Genomic DNA, 21436 nt, shown 5'->3' on the forward strand with positions numbered 1-21436 from the left:
AAATTGAATTTTTTATTTTAAAATGTGTAACACACACTGTAAGAAATAAAGATGTAGTCACATATTAACATATTAACATTATTAACATTAACCCTGGGTTTTTAAACATAAGTTTTATATGTAAATCTAAGAAAAAGCCATAGGCTGATTCAGGGGAAGACCTCTCATGAGAGTCTCAGCTATGAGAGGCAGACCCTTTATAGAGCTTAGAAGTGTCGCCATCACAAATACACTCTGAAGCAAAACATCTAGGAACATGGCAGACCAATGACCAGAGATGTCTACCATCATGGAGATTAAGTTGGAAAGCCTAAGAACTCCCGGCCCTCTGCAGCAGACCCACAGCCCTGTGAATCACACTGGTGGAGAAGGGGTGCTGGCAGTGTAGGCAGGAACAGGAATGGAAACTAGTTAGGGACAGCCTACCGAGAAAGTAACATCTGAACATTAGAAGAGAATCGTGTACTTTTGGCTCAGATCAATAGTCTTTTAAGGTCTGGACAACACATCCAGAATATACTGCTAATCTGAGTTTGTTTCACATTTGCAGTTCTGACAACTCTTCATGAACAAAAAGCTATTTTCTTTTCTATTTCTTTCTAATTTTTGAAAACTTCTCTGGTTTTTAAAGATGGAAACCTTAGTATATGATAGAATTTTAAATATTAAACTTAGAATATGTAATTTGAATTTTGTTAAGTGTGTGTGTGTGTGTATATATATATATATCGTAGAAAAAATGCATAGGCTATACATGAAGGTTATCTGGGCTGGGGCACATATTTGACTAATTTTCTTTATATCTTATTATATTTTTCTAATTATAGGCATGGGGAGTGCAATTTTTTTTGAAGTTTGAAAAAGGGAAAATACAAAGTAATAAATGAAACATGCAAGTATTCACTACTTTTATTTATATTTTTAAACTTTTTGATTGGGATTTTTTGGAATAGAAATAAATTATCAGAGATAAAACTAAAGTTCTCTGTTTAATATCTATTTAAAAGTACATTTATAATCAGAAAAGGAAATACTTTAACTTTCTGAAAAACAGTTGTTGACAGGCCTCCACTTCCCATGTTTATCCCCATTCCACGGGCAGTTCGTAATGTGAGAGTTTTCTATTTTAAAAAATCCACAGAATGCTGAATAATCAAACGTTTAAGGTCATTTATAGCTTACATGAAGATAAGGGAAGTTGTACATGTATAATTAAGATTTCATGTGGAAGGGGTCCAAAGTAATAATGCCTTAATAATAAAATAAATGAATATTAAAACAGAAATGATAGATATGCTGATTGAGACTTGTAACAAAACTTCTTTCTATCGTTGTGCCTTTATGTCGGTCACAGTGAATCTAGATATTTTCTTCATAAGGCTGGAAACTCACATATTCTTTGATTTCTTAGAGTACTGGACAAAATGCAGGGGCCCAAGGTGAAGATGAGAAGGCAATTTAGAGACAGAAGTAAGGAAAGGACAAAGACACACCTTAATAAAAATACTGCTCACACCTTAACTGGCAGAACATATGACAGAATACAAGCAAGACTGAATGGAATAGAAAGGTTCTTTTAAAAAGCCAAGTTGAAAGATTTTATTAAAATAAAGGACGGCTGGACTGCCCAACCTTCCCAGGCACACTGATGAAAGCTTTAAGTTGTACAATGAAAAAAATATGTTTAGATATATTACAAACAATATATCATGACTCTTACAAGAGAATAATTACATTTCTCCCAGAATTTATGTATATTTATTCCTCACACAATTTTTTTTATTTTAACTATTCTATCATTTCTCTTTCCAATTAGCTATTTCAGTTTGATTTCCTTTGAGCAAGTGTGGTGCATGTTGGAGGAATAATTACCATGTCTTTTGACCACTATCTCCTAAATACCTGGGAGACAATAGTTCTCTGCACCTCCAACAGGTATCCAGCTGATAACTAACAGTGGTGCTTATTGAAGAATCATGTTGCTTTTATGCCAACCTCTAAGTGGATACCAAGTAAAAAATCTCATCTGTCAAACAAATGAACATTGTTCACAAATACTTTACCTCGCATTTAATACTAATAGTATGAAGAACGCTATCTTCCATTATGTTATGGATCAAAAAATTGAATGCTTAGCATGACATTTATTGTCTTTAGAAATTTAATAACTATAAGGGTGCCTGGGTGGCTCAGTCAGTTAAGTGTCCAACTCTTGATTTTGGCTCAGGTCATGATCTCACGGTTTGTGGGTTTGAGCCCTGCAATGGGCTGACAGCTCTGAGCCTGCTTGGGATTCCCTGTATCTCTCTGCCCCTCCCCCACTCTTTCTCACTCTCTCTCCCTCTCTCAAAATAAATAAACATTAAAAAATAAATACATTTCAAAATATATTTAAAAAATAAATATAAGCGTATAAAGATATGCTGAAAATTATCAGTTTATGTTGTTATGCTGACATATTGCGTGACATTAAAGAGCTTGAAGAATTTTGTCTCATTTGCAATCTGAAATCTAGGTAGAGACAATGGGCTTTTTACTATCTTCATAGCACAGAGAAGACAACATATATTTTAGTGTGAATGAGTACTACCCAACAGGATTTCAATACTTTTGAAATTGCTTTAACTTTCATCTATGAAATAATAGAAGGCTTTTCACACGATTGCTATATTATCCAGCTTATAACTAAAATGGCAATAAAACAATTGCAATAAGCTTGAGTACAAATGTAACACCTTAGCAGTATACCAAAGTCTACACCATAATAAACGTTGGGACCGAGAGCAGAGTTGAGAGGTGTTGATTATGAGACTGATGGCCATTGTTCATGTCAGGAGTGCCTCCCAGTTTGCAATTGTCTTGTAAAGAAAGTTCTAGAAACTTTAAGTTCCTGTCACTGGGCAAGAGGAAGATGGTGCCTCTGCTACTGACAGTGGAGGCCAGGGTCTTTTAGGGGTCACCTGTAGACCCCAAACATTCTTCCTAGGGAAGCCACAAAAATTATTCAACAAATTTTACCGAGGACATAATTTGTCCTGAGCATAATGCCTAGGCACAGAGATAGGAGACATAGTCCCTGCCAAGAGGAACTCCCTGTTGGCATGGGACATTGACTTGTGAAGTGGTAAAATAATTACAATACCTTGTGGGAAGTGCTACAATAAAGCATAGTGACCTCAAATTACAGAAGCACCAACTCCTTTCTAATAAAGGAGATACGTGCTGCTTTATTAGAAACAGGAGCCATCTTTCAAATATTGAGAATAGCACTGTCTCTTTTGGAAAATGTTGCATATCCTGAGTAGCTGAAGCAGAGATTGAACCTCTGTTGATTTTTGTTGTTCAACATCTAATTTCACTTTTTACGGCCGGGCTCTCCCTATGAAGCTCAAAACTCGGACTCTTGTTTTTGCAGTTCTTACCACCTCCCCCTTTCTTGGCAAGGAATGGCTATTTAACTTAGGCTCTGCCACTCAGATGGAGCAAGGAAGGGAAGCAGAAAAATACATTGAGTGGACAATCCTTCTGGTGTTAATAGCATCATCGGGGTTGACATTTCCAGGGGCCGTGGTTGTGGGGCTAGTGCCGCACACACTGTCCAGAGACAGTGTCCAGAGAGAGTGGTACAAAGCACAGGACCATTGTCCTGTGGTGGCTGTAGTAACAGTCTCCGCTGCCTCGGTTTTGTAGTCTGCTTTTGGCTGTGGTTTTTCTGCTTTGTCTCTCTTTCTTCCTGCCTTTTCTAGTCTGGTTCTTTAATCTTCCCAAGGTTTCTATGAGCTACTCAACATATCCTGTCATAATTTTTTATCAGCCATAATTCTTGCAACTAATGACCCTATTTAGGTCAATGGTGTTCATGTTTGAGTTGAGAAAGTTAGGGTAGAGTGTGAAGGATCTCCTGCTGTGCTAAATATATTTTTCATATTAAAGGCTTAAAATAAGGGAATGATATGATCATGTTTGCATTTAAAAAATAATTATGTTGTTGATGTTGTGATTGGTAAAGAAAAGAATGGAGATAGGAGTTCCGATGGAAAACTATTGTGATGGTCAGGCAAGAGATAATGAAGGCTTTAAAAGAAAAGTGCAATGACAAAAAGAGAGGGAAAGAGGATTTGCAAGATTTTCCAGAAGCTAAATGTATGTGTTTGGGTGACTTGTACTTTGGGGTAGAGGGAGAAGTTGATGAGGCTTTAAGGCTTTTAGCTTGGGAAAATGGATGGATAGAAGGGTGATGGGGCCATTGACTAAGTAGACCAAAGAGGTTTTGGTTATGTCGAATTACTGAATTTAAGGCATAATTGGAGTTACCCAGTAGGCAGGTGCACATACAGAACTTAACTGGAGCAGAACAGTGAGGGATGGAAAGGTATGAATGACCTTTTGGGTGCTCAGAGTAGTTAAAGGACCTTTGAGAGTTACAGATAGCTAAATAGCTGGCTAATGAAAGTATCTTCAGACTATCAACAGCAACTACTCTCAAAGCTACTTTACAACTTCTTTCATCCATGACAAGCTTTTTTGTTGCATAACTTATGAAAGATGTTCAACCTCAGTTTTAGTTAGAAACGAGGTACATTATGGTTTAATTTTGTAGTTTACATTTTAAAAGCAGCAGAATACTTTTTCAAAGAACATATGCCATCTGTATGATCTATAGATCGGAACCCCGATCTATAAAACATTTGAAGATAAAGAGGCTCTGGTCAAAACAGGCACAGAGGCCAGAAGTCCCAAGACAGCGTTGGGACACCTCCTCAGAATCCAAAGGCTCCAGGTGTAACATACATCTGTACGTATGCATGTGTGGAGCTATAACAGAAGACTCACAGCCTCCCTCCAAAGTGTCTGCCAGTCCTCACCTGTGCTTAAGGTGGATTTGCCTTGTTTCTCTTCTGCTGCCCTGGTAGCTGCTTGCAATACCGTGTGGAGGAGCTACACACTGCCACTGCCTCCATGAAGACCTGATGTCCACACCAACGTAGTCTCAGGTACTCTCAAAGCCCCCTAACCTGGATGCCAGAACAATGTTGGGTGCCCACACAGGTGAATATAAGGGCCCTTTCTCCCACACTCTGATATGCCTTTTTGCACAGTCCAAAGCACATTTGAACATTTCCATCTGCCTATACTCATTGCCTTTTGAGTAAATCCTGTCTACTAGTCCAGAGGGGAACAGACACCATACCATCCCTTCCATCTATACCTTCTTTTACCGAACCTCACCCTGATTTAAAAAAAAAAGGCGAATAAATGAAGTCAAACATATATTTGTAAAGGTGTGCTTGTGCGTGTATATGCATATGCATACATATGTGTTCGGGGAAAAGGTGGAGGGTATCTACATGCGTCGATATCCAGTCAAAAATGACCTGCTACACATGGAACACAGCTTAAAAAATCATTGGACAGTTTGGGAAAGAACGATGGTTTTGTCACCATACCTATCTCTCTGGGTTGTTAAGACACAAGATGGTGTTGGTAATGTACTTGGCACTGGTAGGTGCTTAGCAAATAATTATGAAAATGGGTCTGATCTATTTACCTAGAAAATTAAAATGGGTGTACTTAGTATATGCCTTTCGAAGTGGGCTTCCACTGTGTTCTGTTTTGTCCTTTTCATTCAAAACTGACCTTTCCTGCGTGTGTGCACATGTGTATTATAGGAGAGCTATGCACTTACAGGTGAGAGAGATGTCAAGTATGTGAAATCATTTAATATGGATGAGGAACTATATCTTCTCTTTATTCTGGAGATCAAGTGGTTTTTTTTAAACTTTGTGTGTACAAGATCCCACTTCAAATTGACTTGAACTGCATAAATATTTTCAAGATATTCCCAAATAACAATCTGTGAGCAAGGGTGGACCTATAGACATATTGTACCAAAGCATTTGTGGCTTTTGACTCTGAACAAATTTTTGGAACAGGCACGATTGTTGGAACAACATGGTTTGAAATGAACTTTTATGCTTTAAAAAGGCATTTTCAGCAAAACAAGATTTTGGAATGAAAATAAGCACAAGGGCTATTGGACAGGCAAAATCATGCAGATGTTGACCATTTTCATTTTGTAAAATAGTATTTTGTCAGTTTGTTTGTGACCTTTTTGCACCATATGTTCTTCTCTTCGTCTCATTTTATATCAGACACAGAAAGTTCCTCAAAGAGATTTCCTGCTCCTTGCTAATCCATTCATCCTTTCTTTCTCTTAAACAAAGCCTTGCATGGAATAACTATTTAGTAACAGAAGGCTTCAGTTTTTCAGATAATGGCTTAAATTTTCTATTTCCTTGTTTGCAAAGCTTTAGATTGGAATAATGTTTTAGAGAGGGACGGTAAAATGTTATCATCTATGCTTCCAAAAAGTTTTGAATGTTTCCTATATTTCTCATGTAAAATCTATCACTGGAAATGAGACCATTTCCATCCAGGTAGTTCATACATTCATTCTTTTGTTCATTTATTCAACAAATATTTTGTGACTGATAGGCTCTGCAGAAGAGCTGTGAATAAGGTAGAGATGATCCTTGCCCTGGCAGGGCTTAACAGTGGTCAGAATTTTAAAAAATTTTTGCAAAAACCACATAGAGAACCCGGAATCTCTGCCCACCATTTTTGTGTTCAGTAGGAAAAACACAAAAGACATTGGGAATGATACCCTTCCTGTTCCCATAGGCTGACGGTCTGACACTTAAATCAATTTTATTATTCGAACTTCTTAACTGGGACTTGGCTCAGATATATGAAACAATTTGTCTGGTAAACCTGATGATTGAACTCAGTTATTTACATTTATGTGTGATATATATTCATGTGTTATATCTAAGATGAATTACTTATTAAAATTTCAGTGTCGCATGGAAATGCTTTCCAATAATAATGTCATTTTTTAGTGTTATCTTAGAAAGTCTTTATCTTTTTTTATTGCTTAGCTTTATAAGGAGGAGTTATCACTGCGAACATGACAAAGAGAGGAGTTTGAACAAAGTTCTTAATTCACCACTGTTTGTTTGCTTTTAATTCAGTATGAAACTGTTAACCTCTACAAAAAGACAACTAGGAATATGGCTAAATATTTATTTTCATAATCTCTAGTTTCACATATTTGTAAGTTCAGAACTGAAATCCTATATCTCCTCTGACGCCCTAGCAGAGTTAATGGTACAAACTCCTTTTTTTGAACTTTTTCCCTGACTTAGTCTCTTAATTTTTTATGGCTCTAAAAAATAAAACATGAAAAGGCAACGCCAGATATATTTTATCTTTCATGTATGACAGATGTTCCCTCACCCATGTTTCATGGGCATAATCCGGCTTTTGAAAACATGGAGATGGATATTGCTGCCAGCAAAGCCTCTTGAAAAGAGAGGACTAGTTGTCTTGATTAGTAAATCCTTCATAATGAATCTTAGGGCCCTATACTCTTCAGGCTGCTGGAGGAAAGTCTACATTGAGTGGCAAAAAAAAAAACTAGCATGAGACTAAATTTCAGAAAGTAGCCGCAAGTATACCAATGGTGGGAGGGGCCATTCGGATAAAACATCTTCTACTGGTGCCACTTTAAATTTACTCAACTAGTTGTTTTGTTTTGTTGTGTTCTGTTTTTAAATATTACATGCACCAACGTGAAGGCCAAGCAATTTTACTTTTAAGATGGTCACGGAAGCATAGGTGTTCAGATGGATAGTTTTAGGTGGCAAATAAGGAAAAACACATTTATTAAATAGAGACATCAAACCAAGCGGAGGCTCTAGCTACCAAACTGGTATGAGACAGAAGTTTGCTTTAATCATCACAGGACAGAGATGCTCTCTTTTGGTGAAGGCTGGCTGATCCTATCTCCTTACAATGCTGGCAGACAGAGCAGTTTTGCCTTTCAGATTTTCACCCAGTTATTTTTAGTTCTTCTGAAGCCTGGGAAATGAGAAATATAACCTCCTTGAAAAATCCAAGCGAGCCAACCATAGCAGGGCCTCTGAATCTGATTAGATAAAACAACAAAGAGGTTCTGTCAGGGCAGAGGCAGGAAGAGCCAAGGTGGGTGGCAATCTCTGCTCAACTCAGGGGAAATGTAGCCTCAAAGAATTCAAAAGTGGGTGAAAAAAATAACATAAGCACTAGACAACTTTCCCACATCTCAGGTCACTCTCTAAATACAGCTAGAAAAATTTTCCCCACACTAAACTTTTTTTTTAATTTTTGAAGTATAATAAACAGTATGTGAATGTATGTTTATCCTAAGCACCACACTGAGAGAGATATTCGCTCTCTGGTAGTGTTTGTGCTCTATGTTAACCATTTTTCATCCCTCTTATGAGCTTAGAAGGTAAATTGGGCAATATTTTAGTTATAAAAGTGGATATTTGTTTCAAGTTTTCTAATTTGATATTGGAGTAATTTAATGCGGTCCTTTCGCTCAGTTACTAAAATGGAAGCGGATGGCGGGAGTAAGTGTGGGTAGAGGTTCTTCCCTTGGGGGGAGTTGAGAAATAAAGTCTATCGCAGTTCTACCACTGGATTCCTGGGTCTGCCAGATTTTAGCCTGGAGAACAGGAGGCAGAGTCTGACCAGAGAGGGGTGGGATGGGGGGTCGATGTGCTGACAGTTGTCATCAGTAGCTTTGACAGGGCTACTGAATAAGCAACGTTAGGCGTCCCCGTCCCCAGCGTCACCACTTCATGAAAGAAAACAAATAAAAGGGGCTGAGTACTGAAATACAAGATAGTGGACATCTGGCATCTTTCAGACTTGGGAAATCACGAACGTGCCCTGTACTTCAATCTCACTGTTTAAGATGGAGGGATTGTCTTGCATGTCACATTCATTTGATAACTTGAAAATCACTCCAGTTCTTGCCCATTTCCTCCTATTGCTGACGTCCCTGTTAAAACTGAAGAAGCTAAAGGAAGGTCAGATTATAACAAGGCATTTAATTTGAATCTTAGCCATGAGTAAAGTTAACCCTGCTACATTTCCTTCCTTTTCCTCTTTGAATTTCTCAACCTCTCTCTTCAGCAATACCCTGAGTCTTCTTTGCCACCGTGTGGGCAGCTGCAAGGAAGCGTGGCAAATGTGGGAGGGGGTTTTAGTGGAGGAACTGGAGCACGTTGGGGCCAGGGAATCCTACAGTCTGTGCAGAGAGCTGGGAGGCATTCGGGTTATATGAGAGGATGAGGAAACAGGACGGTAGGCTCAGCCAAGATCCCAGCAGGGACCATCATTCCACCAGATTCTGCCTCTTAGCCAAGTCTCTGTGAAGCTGTTCTCTGTGGACACGCAGGTCTTTTGTGTATGGCCTCAGAATGGATGCTATGGGGGATCCTGAAGTAAACAAACCGTTACTTCAACTCCATTCTTTCAAACCTGAGAGCCCCACTGATGGCCCCTAAGCATAGAGGTAAAGATCCTCCTGGTTTCCCTGTCACCATGGCATCCAGAACCAGGCCTGAGATCAACTGTTTGGTCTGAGCTCAGTTCTGCCTCTTTCTTGTGCCCCCGCTATGTGATGCCATGTACGAACTTGCTTCTCAGTCCCACTGTGGCTCTGTTAGTTTAGGCGTCCTTGGCATCAGACTCGGAGACCTGATGACCCCTCTAGATGGCCGCCTATACCTTTCTGCTTTGTGGATTGCAGTACTCCTACACTAAGGCATTGGGAGACTTCTGGTATTAAAATATGATACAACTTTTTATATCATACTCTTATTTTTACCCAAAGAAAACACTTTGACCAAGCGCGTCTGTCTGTCCTGTGAAACATATAACATTGGTTCCTGATTTGCACTTTCCTTAGGCCAAATTGTATGCTCACCTATACAGAAGAGTTCTGGCTGCAGTTGACAACTACTTTGTTTGAAGTTTCGTGTATTGCTTATAAGATTTGCACTAAAAAATCCCGAATTCCTCATTTAAAATATACATTCAAAAAAGAAGTCATGGGACCCATGGCCTAATTTTAAACTTTATATGAACTTCGTATTAAAAGTTTGCATGACAATGTTAAAATTGATTATGCAGTTACCTCTCAGCCTTAGGAATTATAGGTAAGTCATAACTTTCTAGTCCTTTGTTTTCCCATCTTCAAAACAAAATACATTTAGGGGGAATTTTTCAGTTTGCAAAGTGTTTTCCACATGTTCTTTCTTTAATCCTCTAGAAGTTTAGGCTAGATGGTTTATAAGTTCCAACTTTAAACTTCTGTTAGTCTCTGGCGATACTTCTATTATAGGATAAAGACTGGAAGGTGGTTTCTAACAACAGAAACAGTAGAATGAACCGACACCATGCAGTGGAGTGATGTCCAAACGCTGTTCATAAAGTCCTTGTATCTTTAGATAGCACTTTAAAAAAAATCACCATATGGTGCTCAGGCTTTTTGTTTAAAGGGTCAGAGACTCATCATCTGGGGGTTCCAAAGTGGAGGAGACAGTCTGTCAGTGCCCTGGGAGCCAGAGCAGCTGAGCATTTGAAGTCACGCAGCCACCCACATAGTGCCAAATTTGCCACCATGGAATCGTCTGTGCAAGCTCTGAAAGAGAACACAAAGAATATGACACCTGTCCTCTCGTTTATTCCCTTTCTTTCAGCATCTTTTTCACTAATCACCTCTGAACTGCATCAGTACAAGAAATAAACACTGGCAGAGACCAGCCTCCAGCAGAACACTCAAAGACTCTCTCCAAAATGTGTCTTGAAAATAATACCCAGATTAAGCCTAAAGACCAGGCTGTTCTCTTTGTTGTTGCAAGCTTTTCAAAAATGTTCATTTCCTTAATGTGATAAGAAGCTGAAACACTTTCAAAGAAATCAGAATTTGGTCAGGATCAATAGACTGATGGCCAGCACTTTAGGAAATATTTGTACTGCAAGTGGAGCTCAAGCTCCTCATTCTGATTCGGAAAATCATTTAATCAGTATTGTGGTGGTATAAGGAATTTTTGAGGTGGTATAAGGAATGCATGCATATGGGGTTTTTCTCGCTAAGGAAAGACTTCTACAGTCTAAAAACATTGACTGTAATTCTAGTAGCATGGACACAGAACTGAAAAACAAATTTTTTTCCCTTGAAAATTCATAGAGGAATATTGAGGTCTTTTAAAGCTCAGGATTATTCCCTAACTATTGTGTGTGTTACTAATTCTACATTGTGTCCAACTATGTGAGGAGTTCTCTTAAGAACTGGAGCAAAGTCTCAATGGCTGACTCATCTTCGGGTTTGGATTACATGTGTGGGGTTGTGTTTTGGATGGGGCTTTCTGGAATAGCAACACTCCATCAAAAACACAGTGGCACACCTGTACTCCAAATGGTTGAATAAGACAAAACATATGACATCAAAACGCTGGGAATCATATTAAAAAGAAAAAGAAGGATGCTGGCTGTAGTGAAGATAAAGACAGCACCAAAGCACTAATAGACATGAAGAGTCAAGAGTTTTATGTGTGTTACTCATGAGATGATTTATCTGTCATTTAACCTCTGTTCATAAGCCATGTTTGTTCTGCCTGATGTTGACATGAACACTGTATACATTGCGTATGAAAAGTTGCTCATTTGAACGTTCCATCAATTATCACAAGTCACAGGATGAGAAATGACTACTGCTTATCTTTCCAGAGGCTCTAAACAAGGTAACAAAAGCTTCTTCTGGAATTTTCAATGGTAACTGATGGTGTACAATAGGTTTTGTTAGTGGAAGGAAGGATGTTACAAATTCATGCTGAATATTAAAAGAAAGAATTTATGTCATTGTTGTTCACATAAAACTTTCACAAATTACCTTCCCAATCTAATGAATTCTTATTTAGACCCCTTAGAGGAAAGGGTTGAACTTTCAATTTCACGTAGTTTATTTTGTATGAATCTAATGTAAAACAAATGTAACAGTAATTTTTCTATCTGTTTGCATAATCATCTCTACTTAATTGGCTGCAAGAAATTGTTCTTGCATGTAAAGAAGGACAAACAGGGCAAATGTAAAAATAGAACTTCTGATAGGTAAAAGTTTATTTCTCTCAAAAATTAATTTTTGATAAATGAGTTTGAATTTCTGTTCACTGAAACTTATTATATTATAGACCTTTTGTGTTATCTACACAGATTTATATTGCTTTTCCTTCTTAGATAGACAATAGGAGCTCATTGCTTATTGGATAATATGCCTATGTTGCATTTTTTTTCAAAGCAAGCCTCTATTTTGAGATTACAATGGATTTCTATTCTAATTAGCTACTTTCTCCTCATGCATCATACCCATGAGATAGCTCTTTATCAATTCTAACCCTGCTCCTTACTGCGGTCTAAAACATGGTGACTGAAATTAACACCAGAGTTTGAAAACCCGGCTTTCTAGTCAACTACACGCAGACTGACCGGTTCCATGCAGAAGACCAAGGTTTGGCACTACACACAGACTTTTGCTGGAAATACTGTAAGAGAAATGATTATTAAAAACACTAACTACATTTTATATTGGGCACTCAGGAAACACAATCATAGCATCTAACTTGGAAGTTTGGTGCCACCATGGTCTTTATTGAGAAACATGTGGCTGACAATTGAGAAGCTGGGAAATATTGTGTGGATTAAAGGAAATAAATTAAGAGCTGAGTTATATAAATCTTGAGGGCTCGTTGCACCTGGAATCATTTTCCCGGCAGTACATACAATTGGTCTTTCTCCTCTTTAAAGTATCCTGGCTGCGGAATGAAAATTGCTGTTTTGAGTAAGTACTATACAAATCTTTCGTTTGGCCACTTGAAAAAGGATTTTTTTTTTTTGGAAAACATTTTTTTTTTTCCTGAGATTTACAAGAAGTACCATAGTATTTTTGGTAGAGGTTACCAAATTCTTCTGTCACACATCTTTAATCCAGGGCCAACCTTCTCTCCTTGTGCATTTTTCTTTAGCTTTCACCAAATACATTTTTTAGCCTATGCTTGATGTTCTCAGAAAATTTGGGGAGTTGACACAGACTGAGTTTGGTAGAGACAATCTGGATATGGTATACAAAGTTTTAGGCATTTTAAAAGAGATGGTTTTGAGGACACTTAACATACTGAATTTGTCTGTAGGACAAGAGAAATAAACATTAGTTTCCCTTCATACTATGTTTAGGGAGAAAAATAAAAAGATAATATTGCCATTTTTGATCTCCCACCTAACCATAGCATACTTCTAAGTATTCTATGTACATTATCCAATAATGTGAGCATTTATTGGGCATTTAATATGTGTCAAACTCTAGCTAAAGCCCTTTAAGTATATTAACTCCCTGAATCCTTACCAGGAATCTGATTAGGTAAGTATTTTGTTATTTCACTTTGCAGAGGAAGAAACTGAAGCAGACAGAATTTAGAGCTCTTAAGCAGTTTCTAGCTTGCTTGCCTATACTACTCTATTCTCTTACTCAGTATCTATAATATCCTGCAAGATGGGCATAGTTATTCTTTTTGCATACACATGAGGACAGAGGAAGTTCAGCAACTGAGTTGCTTCCCCCAGAATATAGCACTCTATAGCTGGTAGAGCCAGAATTCAGCCCAGAACTGAATGATGCCAAAGCTTGTGCTTCTCCGTCACAAGAGCTACGCTTTTTCTGGAAGCCTAAATCAACACCTTTAGAGAGGTTGCCTATGATTGTGTGACTGGGAAGGCTCTGGGGCCACGATCTGAAGTCAGTGTGGCAAGGGCACTGCGGTCTGTCCAGAGCGGTAGCCCATACACATGGTTCCAATTGGCCTCCGTACCCATGCTGCAGGGTCAGTGCTCAGAATGAATTGGGAATTTCAGAGTGGTTTGCTTCCCAGAGTGGACATGCGCCTTCAGACAGGCTCTTTGTGGAAATCCCGCTGGGACTTCCACATAACATACATATTTGTAATGCCTTCCCCTGCCTCAGGCTACAAGGGTGCTTTGTAGTCAGAACCTAGTTCATTTTAGTATCCCATCTGGTCTTTGGTGGAGCACATTGGAGAAAGTGAACTATAGATTAACCTCCAAGCCAGAAAATATTTTTATGGTTCCCATTTCCATAGGGTCACAAGGGTGTATGAGAATAGAATGCTTGGCAGGAAGGAAAAATCCATACTCTCAGAAATATTCTTCTTTCTAGTTTTGACTCTATCTCTTTAGACTCAGCTACTTGTAAGATAAGAGACTACAAGCAGGGACCAGCGTGGAAAGCATCACACTGTTCCTATGGCAGTGGGTTGGAGAGAAAAACCTGCATATCCCAGGCTCTTCATGTTCAAGTCATATAGACATACAATTTCAATAATTGCCCGTGTAGGAGTATTATTTTTATATTACGGGGCTTTCTCTCAATTTGGAGGATTAAAATGACCAAATATAATAAAACATACATTAGCGGTATTCTTTATATTCTTTTGTGAATACAAATGTGCACACTGTTGATATGGCTCTTGCTAGCTTACATAATTTTCCAATTTTGTGAGCACCATAAGGTTTGTGCTCCCAACCGTCTTTCTTAGGAGGAATCAGCTCATGGATTGAGTGCCTAGTTTTCCCTCTTTTACAAGGTGGAGATTAATGTAGTTATCTACAAGTTAAATCTGGCAAACGCAAATAAGCTAAGTCATGTGACTCTGGCTCCCTTGCAGTTGAGATCATGAGCCCACCATGACCAGAAATCTTATAGATTGACCCAGAGTTCTTGACCCTGGTTGTGTAGGTCCATAAGCTGATGAAAATGAAAGCAAAATTTTGTGTCTGTTAATTGTGGGAGAAAGGGCTGTAGCATTCACCAGAGTCTGCACAAGGCGTAGAGCCCACAAAGTGGGAGACAGATACATGAAAATCCCGCTAACATTCCTTTCTTTCTGTCAGTCAGATTCCAAGGTGACGAAAGCAACAACATAACAATAAGAAACACATATAAATAATTTCTTTTTAAAAAATGTTTCCTCTGGCTTGCCCAGGTAGCACAGTAGGTTGACTGTCCGACTCTTGATTTTGTGTCAGATTCTGAACCTGGTTGTGGGATCCAGCCCTGCATTGGGTGCCACGCTGAGTGTGAAGCCTGCTTGGTATTCCCTTCCTTTCTCCCTCTGCCCCTTTCCCCCGCTCTCTCTCTGTCTCTCACATATAAATAAATAAATAAATAAATAAATAAATAAATAAATATTTCCTCACAGATAATGCTATTATTCTTTTTGTATGCAGAAGGTTTTGTGTGTCAATATGGGGATGTCTACTTCTTTTTCATGTGAAAAACATAACATAAAAATTCTGCAAATAATACATAAAGTAAGTCTATCACTGGCATAGAACCCTTCAGCTATTTCTTAGCTGGAAATGAAACATATTCATTGATGTTTCTATACAACATATGTTGAATGATTCAGACATCATTTATAAATAGCTACTGAAGGGTGCCTGGGTGACTCAGTCAGCTGAGCATCCAACTTTTGATTTTGGCTTAGGTCATGATCTCAGAGTTTCATAAGTTGGAGCCCTGCGTGGGGCTCTGCACTGACAGTACGGAGCCTGCATGGGATTCTCTCTGCCCCTCCCCTGCTCCTGGTCTCTCTATCTCTCTAAAAATAAATACACTTTAAATAAATAAATAAATAAATAAATAAATAAATAAATAGCTACTGATGATATATAGTAGAAACCCTACTTCGAATTTTGAATTTGGATCTTTTCCTGAGCTGGCGATATGTGGTACAATCCTCTCGTGAGGCTGAGTAGGGGCAGTGAGGTGCATTTCCCACCAAGGGCAAACAACCAACACACTTACACTCTGTGCCCATATAAACACTCTGTTTTTCATATTTTACGTATGAAAATACAAAGATCAGAGCAGTTAGGTGACTTACATAAGATCACACAGGTAGTAGCTGTTGAGAAGGAGAGTCCCAGGCAAGGCTGAGTCCCTGGCTGAGTTCAAAGCATTCCTTAGGACAAAACTTGGTGATAAGCCCCTGTCTCTGGACATCCTGGCTCCTGCTTCCTCTAAGACCTTCTGGGGAAAGTGAGCCATGGACCACAGAAAGAGCATTTCTCTTGCAGTGTGATTTTCATCATGGCCATTCCAAAGCATTTGAACTGGAATTCGTTGCTGCATTGAGCCACCGTGAACTTGCATGTCCCTCCAGGGAGAACCCAGCCTTAAGAGATGACTGCAATTGGTCCCAGGAGGAGCCTTCAATTCATCATTGGTCTTTCCAATTTGTGCTGTCCATAGGAATCCAGGACAGTAAAGAGCTAAAGAAAACCTGCTGTCTGAATGGGGGAACCTACATGCTGGGGTGTTTCTTTGCCTGCCCCCCTCCTTCTGTGGCTGGAACTGTGAGTACGATTCACACAAAGACAACTGTGAGTCTGTGCCCCATGACACCTGGCTCTCCAAGAGACGTTCCATGTGTAAATGCTGGTGCGGCCAACTTCACTGCTTTCCTCAGACATTTCTACCGGGCTGTGAGGCCCATGTGATGGATGAGCACTTCCTGGTTTCCAGGACTCCAGAATTAATAAGCATCTTTGGGCACCACTTTTTTGCTAGCTGGCATCTGCCTTGCTATACAAAGTTACTGTTGGGGCGCCTGGGTGGCTCAGTCGGTTAAGCGTCCGACTTCAGCTCAGGTTGTGATCTTGCATTTTATAAGTTTGAGCCCTGAGTCAGGCTCTGTGCTGACAGCTCAGAGCCTGGAGCCTGCTTCAGATTCTGTGTCTCCCTCTATCTCTGCCCCACCCCTGCTTGTGCTCTGTCTGTCTCTCTCTCAAAAATAAACATAAGGGGCGCCTGGGTGGCTCAGTCGGTTAAACGTCCGACATCAGCTCAGGTCACGATCTCGCGGTCCGTGAGTTCGAGCCCCGCGTCCGGCTCTAGGCTGATGGCTCAGAGCCTGGTGCCTGCTTCCGATACTGTGTCTCCCTCTCTCTCTGCCCCTCCCCCGTTCATGCTCTGTCTCTCTCTGTCTCAAAAAATAAATAAACGTTAAAAAAAAATTAAAAAAAAAATAAACATAAAAAATTTTTTTTAAATTCAAAGTTACTGTTAAAGAACACTTGCATATGCAATATTTGTCATACAATTTCATAACCTGTAAAGGCTGTCACTCCAATTCCCTAACTGGGAGATAATCATTTGTTAGTTGCCTCGCAATAGTGGACAGATTTTCATCATGGTCCCTAACATTTCCCTATCATTTCTTAAAGTACAAACTCTGCCTGCCCTCTCCAAAAAACTTTTTTTTTTTAAAAAGTCAGCCATATCTACATTGTGACCAAGTTCTATGTTTCTTAATACATGTATCTCTACCAAGGGTTTTTTCTTCTTATTTTCCTTTAAACAAGTGAACTCTATCTTCAGATCATTAAAGGCTGCTCCTAACATGGAATTGAGGCTAAAGCTTTGGGTAGAGAGTTGATCAAAAGCAATCAAGAACTCATCTTTAAAAGGAAAGGAAAGGAAGCCTCTGTAAAGGGAGCAGATGAGAGGGCAGGGGGCAGATATTAGAGGTGAGGGACAGGACACTGAAGTATTGGAAGTGCGCCTGTGTACCAGGGATACTAGAAAAGAGGAAGCAAATGGGGAAGAAATTGGGCAAACCAAATGGATTACCTGGTTGATGATTAGATGGGTCTGAGAAGCAAATTGAAAAGCTAAGTTGGAAGGCAAGTTTCTATCATCTATAGAAAGCTATAGAAGACAAGGACACCCCTTTCTTCTCAATGCGTGGCAAAGAGATTGAAGTGTCTTTGGAAAAAAAAAATTCTATCTAAATTTCCCCAACAAGGGAGCTTAATAAATTAGGTTTTCTCCGTACCTTGCAAGTATTTTAACTGTTGTAAAAGAGAGAACACTCACAGTATATTTGGTTGTAAACCAAGTGATATAACTATGTATTGTAAAACCCATTGTTTAAATACATTGTGCATGTAAATATGCCCAGTAAAACTGGAAAACATTTTGAAAAAAAAATTTTTTAAAGATCACACAGCTGGTAAATGATAGAGTTGGGATTTAGCCTGAGGTGATTTTGGATCTCACACTTTTGTGCTTCTCACTGCCTCACCCAAGTGTGATGCGGCCCCCTCCACTGGAGGGTATCTTTCCTCTCTCTCCAACAATGCTGTAGTCATTCTGTCAATATCCATCTTTCTGGTTCTCTTTTCCATGTATCCATTGGTGATAACTGTCTTCTTCTGACTGACATATCCTTTCTTCAGCCATATCAACACCCGTAATCAGCTACGGTGAAGTCCACACCCCAGAGCCACTCCCTTCTCTCTAAGTTAGGTATCTGTAGTCTGCAACTTTGGATTCCTATTTTGGAATTTTGCTACTAGAAGATGTTTGTTCTTCATCCCCAGGTTCTTAGGTTTACTTCCCTCCACCCCCCCCCCCCCCGTGGTGCTTCCTCCACAGAAAAGTAACACTAGAGGCAGTTTGGGGAGGTGGAACAAAAATGAACATTCTGTATAGACAGTAAAAAAATGAGGCAAAGACAAGAGCTTCAGGCTTTAATGAAAACAGAGAAAATGAGAAATGAATTAATAAAAATTGGAGCCCTTATATAGGTACTCACTTAGCAAGTAAATCAATCAACAGACATGACCCAAGGTTGTCCTTGGCAGCAGAGCTATAAAGATGAATTGAGGGAGCTTGCAAGCGTGTAGGGGGAACAATCAAGTAGATATGATCATACTGCTGTGTGGTCAATGCTCGGAGAGAAGGGTGTACATAGTGCAAATGGCATGCAGGGCGCCAACTCCAATAGTTTTAAAAATTAAGAGTGGGGACTGAAAATTGACCGAGATGACACCATATGTTTGTATAGTACTTTATAGTTTTAAAGTGTGTTTGCATGCATTATTTGTTTGCTCTTCCTCAAGCACTTAGAGATAGAACAGATTATCTCTAATAAATGAGGAAACATAAGAGACTTGCCCCATCTCATGTTCCTAGGTCCACGCCTTCTGTTTCCCATGACACCATCTTCCCTTTATGGCATTTAAATATGACGCCACTGGTGCTAATTAGAAAATGGGAGAACCTTGGTTGTTGTTTTATTTTCCTTCTTAAAAAAGAATCAATATTAAATTGGTTTGGACATGAACACTTCTTAACATTTTCCATAATGCCTGCACAGTGCTTATGACAAAATTGCAGCCTGACTAGCGGAGTGATCTTGCTAATATTGAATGCGGATGAAAAAGCCTCTGCCAGTCAAAGCCTAATGTGTCTAAGGGATAGAATTTGTCTTTCCTTTGAAATTTTAAGGAATCTTTTTCATGGTTAAAGGTTAAAGCTTGTCTCATTGGTTTCCTTTAAAAATATGTTTTCTAACGGGCTCTGTGTGTTATTAGAACAAATAAAAACATTGGGAAAGGCTCTGGATGTGCTTTTTCCTTTAGATAAGTGTTATGCTACTAGACCATATGACATCATACTTGGCTCTAATGTTTGGAAACCAGACAGTATAAAAGATGGCAAGTTCTAGTAGCCATGTCATAACAGGGGATGAAATATAAAACAAGACTGACAAGAAGTTTGAGGAAACTGACTATTTTTTAAATTGTGCGTTTATCATGACAGTTTTGGGGTTAATCTCTGGAACCAGCACAAGGGTGAATGAGGTAATAGTTGCACATGTTATGGATAAGATAACCAAAGGGGGGAAAAGCCCATTTCCAGGCTAATGTGCAGCTAAGATTATGTGCCTGATGGCTGGAAACTGTTGTGTGGTTAGGATAATACACTGTTCAAAAAAAAAAAAAATGATGGTGATGGAATGGTGAGCAATCACATTGGATCTGAAGCTTTCTGAATGGGGGCAGGAAACAGAGTAGGCTGGAACACAGCAAGAGAAAGATTTGGGAAGCAAGAAAATAGGAGGTAAACTGCAAGACCCCCTCCCAGAAACGACATTATAAGGGTTGGTAATTAAAACTTCACTGAAAAGTGAAATCTAATGATAAAACCAGCTTAATGCTGTTCACGTGTACATTAGGGTAGGAGAGGAGATTGCAACATTGATTCCCATTCCTGACTACCCAGATGTTATTCCCATCACAGAAATGTTCAGAGGTCTTGTTTGGACCCACTTTGTTTTATTCCGTGGCTTTGAGGAAGGGGAAAGAAAGCACTGCAAAGGACGTGTTGACTGAAATGCACCATTAATTTCATGTCTCTTTTGTAAAAAGCACTTTTAAAGTGTGCCAAGATATTTTAAGTGTTTCAACAACATGCTTTTGTGACAATAGAGAAATGAGGGTGCACTTTCATGGTATCAAGAAAAATATCTTAGTAATTTACGGAGTTGGACTAAACTCTAAACTGGGTCACAGGGAAGCTCTTTCAGTGTGAACAGAGATAGCAGCAACCTCTATTTTGTTCCTGAGCCACTGAGATCAGCGTGAACATGCTCTCTGATTGCTTCTGCAATCTGAAGTCTTGGTTGCCAGGGGGCTCGAGTTTCTGGAGGGCCTCCATTTTTGGAACTCTCTTCTTTTCCCTCCCCAACAGACCCCAAATTTACAAGCTTTGAGGTCTTAGAAGGAAAGCAAAAAAAAGGCATATTTGTTTCTTTCTTAACTGGTGTAGGTTTCCAGATGGTATTAGAAGCTATTACTGGCTGAGAAGAAACATTTGTTTGTGTCTCAGTCTTGTCCTTGGGTCCACAAATTTGGCAAATGGCTCACTTTGAATATCTAAGCAAATAAACAAAGCATTTTCGGTATTTGCTGACACTCATTATCCTATCCTCAAACTTTGCCAGATGCAAACACCAAAGGCCAGTATCTCTAGGTTTTGTTCTATTCAGAATCTCTTTAGAGAATTGCACCAGTGAGAACTCCATATCTGATTCTTTGTATTAATATATCTGTGGACATGTGATTCTATTGGTTGTTTGCTGATGAGTTAAGTTGCCTATGTCTTGTTGACTGAATCCCGCAATGTCATGCCAGTGCGGCACTTTCACATGAATGTCACATTACTTGAAAGTTTCTACAATTCCAGTCATGGTGGGAGGCAGTCTAATAGGCAAAGATGTTTTCGAGAGAAAAGTATCCACAATATTATGGAGGTATTGAGGAATGCACGTACCACTTTTCAAGTCTGTTGCTGCAAGAGAAATAATGAAGGAAGCAACGAGGCTTGATGGAAAGAGATAAACATGGCCTTCACGGTCCACGGGTGTATGGCTTCAAATTCTGGCTCTGCCATTTCCTTACCTAGAGTACACTTTACGTCTCAGAACCTAGGTTTCCTTATCTGAAAGTGGGAAACCAACAGGCTTCACAGAGATGTGATGAACAGTAAACAGGTTAATATATGAAAAGTGCCCAGCACTGGGCCTGATATATGAAAGATGCTCAGCAAACACTGGTCCCTTCCTCCAAATAAGCAATAAAAGATCCACAGCTGGGGGTATAAGGAAAGCTCTGCCGATGGCCT

At 39.3% G+C, this 21436-nt stretch overlaps 1 pseudogene; it reads left to right on the forward strand.

Annotated features, from left to right (window-relative positions):
* The first annotated feature begins 289 nt into the window (after positions 1-289).
* LOC101087483 lies at positions 290-21140 on the forward strand (annotated as a pseudogene).
* Positions 21141-21436: the final 296 nt, after the last annotated feature.

Source organism: Felis catus, chromosome B2, assembly GCF_018350175.1.
Source record: "Felis catus isolate Fca126 chromosome B2, F.catus_Fca126_mat1.0, whole genome shotgun sequence".
Classification (NCBI taxonomy): Eukaryota; Metazoa; Chordata; class Mammalia; order Carnivora; family Felidae; genus Felis; species Felis catus.